This window comes from Grampus griseus, assembly GCF_964374135.1.
Source record: "Grampus griseus genome assembly, chromosome: X".
NCBI classification, from domain to species: Eukaryota; Metazoa; Chordata; class Mammalia; order Artiodactyla; family Delphinidae; genus Grampus; species Grampus griseus.
In genome coordinates, this window is record NC_138999.1 from 111,851,958 (window position 1) to 111,864,135 (window position 12,178).

A 12,178-nucleotide genomic window follows, 5' to 3' on the forward strand; every position below is an offset into this window, starting at 1 on the left:
TTGTAGAAAAGAGGATGACAGGAGGCAGTGCTGTCAAGGAGTCTCTGTGCTTCTGCCTTCTCCATGGAGAGAACTACACCAGCGTGATCCTACCTTCAGGAAGCTTCCAGTCCAAACAGACCTGCTCATTGTTCACTGCATTCATAGACATTAGGACAGTGGAAGAGAAAACTTCATGATAAGCCACAGCATACAAGGTGTCTGGAAGAGCTCTGGGTGGGGCCAAGTTAATCTTTGGGACAAGGCAATTGGGAAGAGTAGCGGCTACATGTGCCATGTTTGTCATGGAGTATCCATGCTGTGCCTAGTCCAAGCAGGTTTTCTGGAGCAGAAGGAAATGTCTAGAGCCGTGGGCAGTGAGGCCACTGGAGTGAGGGGCCAACAGCTATATCAATCAACATGTGAAAATAGCACTAACGATTGATCCCGAGTTTCCTCCAGCCTCCTGCCCACCCCCACCTTCTTGCACTCAGTGGCTTCTCTTCTTTCACAGGGGACATGGAAACTATCAGGTGGTTCACTCCCCCATCACTCCTCTATTCACACCTGCACCTCTTTTTATTATTCCCCTTTTCCCTCCAGGCTCTGCTCACTGCCCCCTATCCATTATTCATCCCCCATTACATGCTAAATGATTCCAGAACCTAGAAGGGGCAGTCTCTGAGAAGGGCATATTTACACATGCCATACTGTTTCATCCTCACAGCAATCATCTGCAGTGGGTGTCATGATACCTACTGTAAAGATGAAGAAACTGAGATTCAGAGAGATTGGGCAACTTTGCCAAGATCACAGCAACACTGAGGTTCAAACTTAGAAATCCCTAGCTAGTCAGCCCATTTTCCTTCCACTGTCAGAAAGGATCCCAGGAACATCTAAAAACTGCTAGTTGAACAAAATTCTGCTTACTTGGGACCTACCAGAGTTAGGGGTGAGTACAATGCAAGTTTTTGGAAATAGTCTTTGTAGGAATAAGATTGGAAATGCCAGGCTGATGTGCCCATTGGCAGAGCTACTGGGGGTGTGGAGAGAACAAGCAATAAAAATTAATGGTGCAAAGACAAGCTGATTAAGAAAACTCTGCACATGTAGAGGGAAATATTGCACATTATCACTCCATCTCATAATTTTACAAGCGATGAATTTGGCAAGTGGGTACCTGGACCTTCACCTAGCACAGGGACCCTTCCAATTGTCTCATAGCACCCAGGGCATCTGCACGTACTGTTGAGAGGTTGGTGAAGTTCTTTTCTGATACCAGCTTACCTCTTTTCAGGGTCCCTCTCTCCTTGGTGACCACCCCAAGCTCTGTGCCTGACCATTAGCTGCCATTCACCCAATCTCTACTCAGTTTGGTTCCAGTTGAGGTGTGGCTTCTTCCAGGTGTATTTGCCTTCGATAGAAAACATCTGAAGAAATTAACTGAAGGTATGAGGCTGTACTCATAGAATTTTAAGCACTATTGAGGACAGGCTTTAGGGTGAAGACGATTTGTCAGCCTTCCCCCTCCTCAGTACCTCATCTGCATGGTAGAGCTGTCAGCTAATTCAGTGCCAGACATGGGACTAGATGATTTTTATATATGGGATCTTGTTTCATCCTCAGTGCAATCCTGTGAGGTATATTATTATTACTATTAGGTAAATGGTGAAACTGAGGCTCAGAAAAGCTAAGTAACTTGCCCAAGGTCACAGAGCAAGTAAGTGGCAGAGTTGGAATCTGAACCTAGGTAGTCTGGCTCCAGAGACCATACTCATAGCAATTACCCTACACTGCCTTCTTGCAAACAAACAAAACAATAACCATAACAAAACTGAGTGAAAAACCATGCTATTCCTGTCCCACCACCAAAGAAGTCTGAAAATCCTGGTTATATTCGCCACGAGACCCCCAACCCAGGGCCACTTTCTCCCTAATGACAGCATATCTGAACTGTAAACTAGTGTGGAAAAAATCTGTCACCTCTAGAAAGCTGCCCTTGGAATACAAAGTAGGGTTCAAAGCCAGGACTTTCTGACCTCTAATCTCATTATTTTAAGCCCCTATGTTAGCTCCACTTTTCACACTGGGAGCCCTGTTATGACCAGCTGGGTACTGTGTAATAAACCTGGGCTGTGATCAGAGCTTTTGCACATTAGACAATATTTTCTCTTGTGAACATTTTTCCCTGTTTTCAAGATATGAACATTCTTATGGCCTTTTCCATTCCTTCTCAGAGTATTTGTGTATACTTGTAGTTAAGGATAATGGCCAATAGCAATGAAGATCTTAATCTTTGTACTGTTTTCACTGCTTTGTATGGATGAGCTCTTTTACTCCTCCACAGTTCTGTGAGGTGGGTACTATTATTAACTCTATTGTACAAATGAAGCAATGAGGCTTAAGGAGGTTTAATGACTACCTCCAAGTTACTCAGCTACTAAGTGGCAAAGCTGGGACTTGACCCTTGGCCTGTGTGACTCAAGATTTGGGATTGTGATCTGTTTCTCAGGGCAGGGGTTCTGAAGCAGATAAGTGAGGTTTTTAATAGAGATATTTGTCCAGCAATTGTCCAATTGCAGAGATGAGGGAATTGGTGCTGAGCAATCTTCAGTGACTCACTTAGGTCATGGCCTGTCGGGGGCCGGGGGGAGTGGCGCTGTGCCTTGAAACCTCCACAGTTCTTGTCGAGTCTTCAGATCCTGTGATGTCTTTGAGGACAGGCCTGGGTTTGATTCACTTATCCCCCCAGTGTCTATCACATAGTAGGTATTCATTTAATAAATTAAATTAAATTCACTTTGAATTAAAGTTTCAAGTCATTTTACTCTGGGCTGGCTTCTGTCTCCTCTAAGTGACAGGGTTCACCATGTACCAGGTCGGAACCAATCTCCCTCTAACAAATATGGAATATAGATGAGGGTCTGTGCCATCTGTGCTGTTCTGTTTGATTTAAGGTCACCTGTGGCTTTACCATACAGATTTCACCACTAGCATTTCACACATTCATTTCCTGCAGTTCTACTTCTACAGAAGAAAGAAACACATGGAGGGATGGTCACAAGGCTACAGCTACCAAAAAAAACCCACATTAATTTTTAAAAAACAAATAGCAGTTATTGAGTGCTTTCCATATCCTAGGCACTGTTCTAAGACATTGATAATCATTTAAGCCTCACAACAATCCAATGAGATATATACCATTATTGTCCCTATTGTGCAGGTGAAGAAACTGAGACTCAGGGAGGGCTGGCTACACAGCTAATAAGTGGTAGAACTAGGATTTTAACCATGTTTGGCTTCAAAGTTTCTGTTCTTAGCCATGATGCTAAACTCCTTACACTCGTTGGTACAGGACTAACTGATGGATTAGCTATGGGGACTGAGTGAGAGGAAGGGACAAGGATAGGACTTGTGTAACTGTGTGGTTGATGGTGTTATTCATGAAGGCAACAGCTAGAGAAGAGGACTAGTTTGCGATGTGTGAAGGGGTCATGAGCTTGACTTTTGGATATATCGAGTTTGAGGTGTCTTCAAGATGTCCAATTGGAGATGCCAAGAAAACAGATGGATATGTGGTTTGGAACTCAGAGGAGAGATTTGGGACTCTAACATATAGATAAAAATAGCTAACGTTTATTAGGTACTCACTATGTGTCAGTGCTGTCCTAAGAGATTTATGTGGATTAACAACTCTAACTTAATCCTCATGGTAACCTTATGAAGTTGATGTTTTATTATCTTCATTTTAAAGATGAAGAAACTGAGGTACAGAGAAGGTAAATGAGTTATCCAGGATCAAGCAGCTGGTAAATTTCAGAGACAAGATTCAAGCAGAGGCAGTCTGAAGCCAGGGCCAGGCTGCTCTGCTCTGAACACAATAGATGGATGGGATCACTGGTGGTGGGTGTGTGAGAGAGAGAGACAGAGAGACAGAGAGACAGAAAGAGAGAGAGAGAGAAAGAGAGAGGGTGTTGCGAAAGGCAGAGAGAGAGAAAGAAAGAAGGAATGAATAGAAGGGGTAGAGAAAAGGATTGTCTAGGAATTTCAACATTTAATGGCTAGATAGAAGCGAAGGAGGCAGCGAAGTTATGGATTTCTTTGTTTATTTTCTATCTCTCCTACTAGATGGTAAGCTTCGAGGGCAGACTGTTTATCTATTTTGGTCACTGTTATATCCCCCATAGCTGCTATGACTTTATTTTAATTAACAAATACATACATCGTATATTCTAAGAGCTTTAAAAATATTAGCTCATTTAATTGTCACCAACAACTGAATGTGATGAATACTCTTATTATCTTCATTTTGATAGATGAGGACATGAAAGTATAGAGAGGTTAAGTATGTTGCTCAGAGTCATACAACTAACCAGTGACAGAGCGGAGACTCAAGCTCAGGCAGTCTGGCTTCAGTCTGTGCACTTAACCACTAGGTGATGCTCAAGAAATATTTGTTGAATGAATAATGGGGAAGTCAACTGGGCCAAATGCTACTGAGAGGTCCAATAATTGGGGGATTAAAATATATTCTGGCTATGGTGACATGTAGGTCACTGGTGGCCTTCAGAAAAATCTGTCCAGTTCAGTTTCAACCTAAAAGAGAGGTCGTCAGAGAAGTCCAGGAGAAGAACCTGTGGGCTCAGATTCAGCCTGTCCACATTTCTGAACACCTGCCATGTTCCAGACACCATCCTATGGGCTGAGTGTAGAGCAAGCCAACCAAAGTCCCTGTCTTCAAGGAGCTCACAGTCTGGTGGGAGAGACCGACAAAGAACAAAAGTGTAGAAGTCATAATATCAGCAAGTGATACGTGATGTGAAGACAAGTGAAGTCGGGTAAGGAAATACAGAGAGAAGGGGTAGGAGAGGGCACTATATTAGATATCGCAGATCTGGTCACTCAGTTCCTCAAGCTGACTCTGAGGACATCTACAGAATGAAATGTGCTTTGAGGCCTTTGGGGAGTCTGCTGTATCTCTGGAGAGGCAGTATATGAGTGTGCTAAGAACATGGCTCCTCAAGTCAGACAGACATATATTAGAATATATTGATACTGCCATTTGCCAGCTGTGTGACCTTTGGCAAATTACATACCTTCTCTGTGCTTCAGGTTCCTAATCTGTAGAAAGAAAATAATGATAGTGCCTGCCTCATAGGGTTGTTGTGAGAATTAAATAAGTCTAGATTAGTGCCAGGCACCTGGAAGACATGTAATAAATACCATTTGAAACTTAAAAGAGTGACAGAATTAGCAGATGCTAATGACAATTTAAGGGGAAATATTGTACAATAGAAAAAGCCTGGGCTCTGAAGCCAGACAGATCTGGGTCTAGATCCAGGTACTGCTATTTCCTAGCTGTGTGGCTTTCTCAAATCACTTATCCTTTGAGGTTCAGCTTCCTCACTTATAAAATGGAAAGAATAATTTGTACTGTGCAGGATTTTTACTAGGATTGCATATTTTAAAACCCATCACATAGTAGGAATTCCGTAAATTAGAACTATTACCATTAGTAACACAATATTATAAACACTTATTGATTGATAAGAGCATAAGGTTATTATCTTAACAGGTGTGACCTACGGGTTTCCCGACCAGGTTTTCTTTCACTTCTGTTTTCTCAGTTTCCCTGAGAAACTGAGGCTGATCTCTTGGTTTCTTCTCTCAATTCCCTTTTAACATCTTTGGTTTTAAGCACATTAGATGCCTCAGACCCTTGTCTTCAGTTCGGCTCATTTTAAGGCCTTTCTCTCAGCAGTTTTGTGACAACTATGTTCTTTTCATCGGTCAGCCCTCCTGGGACTGCAAACAGCCTAGGCCCAACCACACACCCAGGAAAGAAAACATCCATAAAGAAAAAATCTTCAAAAATACCTTATTTACTTGCTACCACCACTCTACCCACAAGGGGGCGCCATCTCACATATAATTCTTACATTTTTGATGCAGCGATTAATCAAAAACTGAGACACTGGCAGAATACTAATCACGAATAAGCAGAGCTCCAAATTTGTCTGAACACCAAACCCCCAGCATTGGTCACAGCCTCAGAATGGGCCATATTCTGAGGACAATACAGCTTAATGGTTAAGATCATGGGTTTTGGAGTCAACCTGCTTAGGGTCTGATTCTGGCTCTAACACTTCCTAGCTGTGTGCCCTCTAAGCCTCAGATATTTTACTGAAAAAGTGGGATACCATTGATAACTATCTCAGGAAGATTCTGAGGAACAAATGGAGTGTTTGTAAAGAGTTTAACATAGTGCTTGGCACTTGGTACATACTCAATAAATGTTAGCTATTTCTGAGTCCTTACCCTGGCCACCAACTGAATTCCCAATCAGGTCAGGCACTGAGCTCCAAACCTTAGCTACTGTCTCTCAACTGACTGTCTCGCAGTGCATCCTGTCCTAGGAAAGACGGTGGGGGGATGGATTTGTGGACCTGCATTCCTACTAAGGGTGACCCAATTCCAGGTTCCCTGTTGCCTCTCCCCCGTGCCCACCCTGGCCAGCCCCTGTCATGTATACCCTTATATATTCAAGCTAAGGCTTCAGGACAGTGTGCTAATTTTGGATCTCAGTTTTCCTGCTAGCTTTGGACTTGGAAACTGGCTTAGATTACACATTTCTGCCCTGGAGAGCAACACCTCTCCCCCCAACAAACAGGTACATGAACACCACACACACACACACACACACACACACACACACACACACACACACACAGGCATCTTCCACTTAAACTCCAGGAACAAATTCCTGCCCAGAGGGGAGGGAGTGAAAGGTAGCTGAGCCCTGTGGGACAGCTGGGCAGCTGGCTCAGCCCCTGCCAGGCACTTTTCCTAGTAAGGGCATCCTTTGGGTGAGAATATCCAACTGAAGACACAGCTCTTAGGGATCTCCATGACTGTTTCTCTTAGCCCCGCTAGCAATGTCCCCAGAACCCTTTTGGGGAATTGTATTTAGAGACCTGCTGGCACTCACTGACCCGGTCATCCAGCAGCTGGTGCCTGCCTGCCTCCCCTCTCCGTCTCTCCTTCCACCCCAATAGCTGTAGCTGTACCCACAGAGATAAGTGATTCAAACATCCCTAATCTGTGGCCTCCCCTAGTGCTGTGTGTGGCCCAGGGGTACCCTTCATCAGTGTTTGTAAACCTGCACACACCCCCAAACAAGCCCCATGCCATTTCAGTTGTTTCCCCAAGGGACTGGATAAATTCTGGCTTTTCCAGCTGGAGAAATGTGTGGGCAAATCCTCCAGGGTTCCATCAGCTTGTGGAGATGGGCTTCCCTTGGGTGTGATTTGAAAACACCCATGTATTCATTTCACAAATATTTAATGAACCCATATTATATGCCAAACACTGTTCTCAGACTAGGAGATATAAAGTTTACCAAGAAAAGAAGAAGAAGAAAAAGAAGGAGGAGAAGGAGAAGGAGAAGAAAAAGAAGAAGAAGGAAAGAAAGAAAAAGAAAGGAAAGGAAAAGAAAGAAAAATACCAGAATTTTCCACAAACCTTAGGATTCAATGGGGCTGGAATGCCAGTATGGTGTTTACTACGTGTCAGGCACTGTTCTGAGTGCTTTACCACCTATTAACTTAGTTTATCTTCAAAACCTCAAATAAGGAATATGAGGGGTATTATTATTACCATTTTATAGAGGAGGAAGCTGAGGCTCAGAGATGTTTCATGATTGTAGTGAGTTAATAGTGTCCCTCAAAACTCATGTCCACCTGGAACTTTAGAATGTGACATTATTTGCAGATATAATTAGTTAAAGATCTTAAGATGAAATCATACTGGATTTAGGGTGGGTCCTAACTTCAATGACTGATGTCCTTATAGAAGAGGAGGGGACACAAAGAAACACAGAGAAGGCCATATGAAGATGGAAGCAGATATTGGAGTTACGTGTCCATAAACCAACGAACACCATGGATAATAGGCAACCACCAGAAGCTGGGAGAGAGGCATAGGACAGTTTCTTCCTCACAGCCTCCAAAAGGAACCAACCCTGCCAACATCAGGATTTCAGACTTCTTGCCTCCTGACCTGGGAGAGAATACATTTCTGTTGTTTTAAGCCATTCAGCTTGTGGTAATTTGTTACATCAGCCCCAGGAAACTGATGCAATGACTTACAGAGCTAAGATTTGTACCCAAACAGCAGGCTCCTAAGTCTGTTCTCCTAACCCCAGAGCAGGGATTTGCTCTTGGAGTCTGGATGGAAGATGGCTGTGTGTGTGTGTGTGTGTGTGTGTGTGTGTGTGTGTGTGTGTGTGTGTGTTTTCTGGTGTCAACAGCCAACAGCCTGTCTAATACCTCTCACACTCAACTGGGGAAGGTGGTTGAGGGCCTCCAGGGTAACCTCCGGTGAATAATAGCCTGGCCCCCTACGAGCCCCAATTTTCTCATCTGAACAATTAGGAATTTTTGCTAGCTGGTATTTAAGGCCCCTTCCATTTATGACGTTTTATGAGGCTGTGATTCATGGTTTGTGGGGGGTGGCACAGTGACACTACTGAGAGCAGGTTGAGGATGAGGGTATAAAGGATATGCATTATATGTAATTGACTGATTTTCAAAAAGCCTGTGGATAAAAACCCTGTTATGGAAAATTTTTCATTATCTTTCCCTGTTGTTCTCTTTATGTCTGTTTCTCTCAGACTCCCTCTACCCAACCTCTCTCTCTCTAGCACATGCATATGCATCTCTACACCCACACACATGCCCAGAGACTCCTCTCCAACACTGGAGAGTAAGTTCATATTTATGAATTTCAAACTGGTACCGAAGGAAAGGGCAAAGGTATGAATGTCCAGAAGTTCCTGGCAAGGAGAAAGGCATTGTGGGGGGCGGGGGGAGGAGGGCTCCAGAGACTTTGGGCTGGAAACAGTGTTATTAAGTATGTTCATTAATGAGCCCAAGAAGGAAATGACTAATAAATTGATGGAAGGAGGCTGATGGCACCAAACCACTTGGTTAATTAAAACCACAGAGGTTTTGGAGTGACTCCGAAAAGCCCCTGAGGATGGAAGTGGTCGATAGGAGGCAAATAAAGAACAAAGCCAAGAAAGGCCATTCATGGGGTAATCACTGAAGGGATGTCTCTTGCAAGGAAAGGTGTCTAAAACTGGGAAAAAGGCAAATGGGCAAAATACCACAATTCCAGAAGTCTTCCCTTGATATACCTCCCCTGGGTTCTAAAAGCTCCCAACACGTCCACGCTTCTTTATAAATGGTGCCATGCCTGTGTGTTTTCTGTGACTATGATTGTCTTCCTAGCAGCCACTGGGAATGGGTCTGGGCCCAGGTCCAGAGTGAATGGGAGAAGCTACGGTACTCCATGAAAGCCTCTAGATATTGGTCAGGTGGAAGGGCATCTGAGGGTCTTTTCTGTGGTCAATTGTCAAGTGACATAGAGCCTCCCAGGCTAGAATGTATCTTTACCCAGATGAGCCCCCAGAAGTTGTTTCAAATTGAATGATAGGAAATGACTTTGGAAATTGGCACAGCGCCAGTTTAGGTTCTGGGTGGCCATTTACAGAACAGTGATAGGTACCTCAGAGGTTTGTATGATGGGACCTGTCCTTAGGATTTGTCCGTCTCTCTTGGCAGAATGATCAAGTACAAATACTTGAAGTATTTGTCACACTAGACTTGGCAAGTCACTCAACCTTTCTGGGCCTCAGTTTCTTCATCCATTAAATGGGAGTAATTATAGTGTCTACCTCATAGGGTTGTTTCTGATGTACAGCATGGTGACTATGGCTAACAATGTTATATTATATACTTGAAAGTTGTTAAGAGAGTAGATCTTAAATGTTATCACCACAACAAATAAGATAATTATGTGAGAGGATGAAGGAGTTAACTAACCTTATCGTGGTAATCATTTAGCAATATATACAAAATATCAAATAATCATGCTGTACACCTTAAACTTACATATATTATGTGTCAATAATATCTCAAGAAAAGAGCCATAGATAATATACCATGCTGGACAAATAGAAAATAAATAGTATCCTTTGTTTTTTTCACCTAGATATCTTTTGTATACCTTAAACTCGACATAACTCTTTACCCCCCCACCGTACATTACTATCTCAATCACTGTTAATGCCTCACTTTCTTAAACTATAAACTTCAGAGTCATCCTCACCCCTGCTTTCCTTCAACCCTCACATTCAACCGATCACCAAGGTCTACTTCCTCTTCTTTATCCTTGTTGCCTCACATTGCCTCTTCCCTAGAACAGACCTTCATTGTTTCTCACCTAGATATTATAATGGCCTCCTAACTGGTTGCCATGCCTCTGTCTCTCCTTCCTGCAGCCCATTCTCCACAGTGTAGCCAGATAAGCTTTCGAAAACACGAGTCTGATCATGTCACTGTGCCCCAGCTGAAAACTTCATACTCACTATTTCTTTAAAGATCAAATGCACACTCCTTGTTTTGTCCTCTAAGGAAATCCATAATCCTCTTCCTGTCCAGCCCTCTGTCCACTCCTCCCAGTCTTCACTTGAGCCTCATTGAATCCCTTATCCAAATACGCCATGCTATTTCACTTCTCCCTGCTTTTGTATACAGTTTCTTTTCCCTAGTCTTACTTGTTGAACTCCTACTCATCCTTCAAAGCCAGGCTCAAGTGTGCCCTTCTTTGGGAAGTCCTTCCTGTCCCTCCCAAGCAGACATTTTGGTGCCCTCCTTATGCTCCCAAAGCGGTTTTTCAGGCCCCCTGTCCAGCACTTCTCTTGCTGTCTAAAGGTGGTCTATTTATTCCACTTGCCCGAATGTTCCCCATCCCTCCGCAGGAGTCAGTCTAAGCTGCCATAGTCCAAGGAATAGAATCAAGGCATCCAGTTGTGGCCAGTCTGTGTCCTGGACTCTGTTCTTCCTGTCTTTCCAAAACAAACTCAGTCACAGTCCCCCAGGGAACTTGAGAAACAGAGAAAAATCCAGGTGACAGGAACTGATGTTGAACAAGCTGGTGCTGCTGGATAAAATCTTCTCTTAACAAGCCCTGATCAGCTTCCTGTCTTCAAGATAAAATGACCCAGCACTGATGGCTCTGCAATTACCAGCTCTTCTAATTGAATGTTGAGACCCTTGCTTTTGGGAAACCAGTGGCTTAGGCCCTCCCTGCCCAACCCCTACCTAGGTATATGTTTTCTCTGGTCTCTATTCGAATTCAGTGGACAGGGGTTGAGTGCCTGCCATGCACCAGGTATCTTGCAAGGCGTTTTTAGAAACATGACCTCATGTGATTGTCATAACAACCCTACCTGGTAGATACTATCATCTCCATTTGAAATATTATATGGAACCTGATGGCTCCAGATGTGGAAGGACTTGCTTAAGATTACTTAGCTAATAAAAAACAACATATCATTTATCGAGTTTTTACTTATTGCCTAGCCCCATGTGAAGTACTCTATGGGCACTGTTTTATCTATACAACAACTCCGGAAAGTAGATAACATGATCTCCATCTTAGAGGTGGAGAATTTGGGACTGAGGGAGATGATATGATTTAACCAATATCTCATGATTAATCAATGATAGAGCTGGGACTGTAAATCCCTGTCTCTCTGCTTTTAGGTCTGATAATCTTTCTACCACACCATGCAATCTCTTTGTCCCTCATCAGATCAGAGTTCTCCAAGTAGAGAACTCTGTGTTTCTCACGGCAAGAAGAGCCATTGTTCACAGTGCAGCATGAGGCACAGACGAACTAAAGAATGAGCATCAGCCTGCTCCAATCCAAACTTTAGGGCCCAGTACTGGTGTGAATAAGGTCGTTGGGAGAGTCAGCCCATTTTGCAGCATGTGGCCCTGCCTCTTCTGGTCCCTGAGGTAAGCATCTTCAACTCTTAGGGCTCTAGAGGGAAACTCCTTCTCTAGGAATAAAGCACGTTTTCAATAAGGAAACATTCCAATCACAAATCCATTGCTCTGAAGGACAACCTTTGCTAAGAAAAAGACAAGCTTTCAGATAGGAGCTGAAACTGCAGTCACTTTTCCAAATGGTCTTCATTTGGGAGACACATGGATGATGTACCTGGAACATTTATTAAGCATCCTTCCTGGGAGCCACTAGCTTGCTGTATGTTCCTGGACCTCAGTTTCCCATGAACCCAATGAGAGGGTAGACCAGAAACCCTCTAAGGTCCTTGTAGTTTGAATCATCC

General features: G+C 43.5%; 1 protein-coding gene across 4 annotated transcripts in view; it reads left to right on the forward strand.

Annotated features, from left to right (window-relative positions):
- ARHGAP36 (Rho GTPase activating protein 36) overlaps positions 1–12,178 on the forward strand; it is a gene marked incomplete at its 5' end in the record, with an annotated part of 154,607 nt that overhangs the window by 53,952 nt on the left and 88,477 nt on the right. For 2 of the 4 annotated variants that reach the window (XM_082681782.1, XM_082681783.1), the window contains one exon: positions 1,347–1,428. The exons of the other annotated variants lie outside the window; for them this stretch is intronic. Of the gene's footprint in view, positions 1–1,346; positions 1,429–12,178 lie in introns of those variants that run through there. 4 annotated transcript variants of the gene reach the window in all.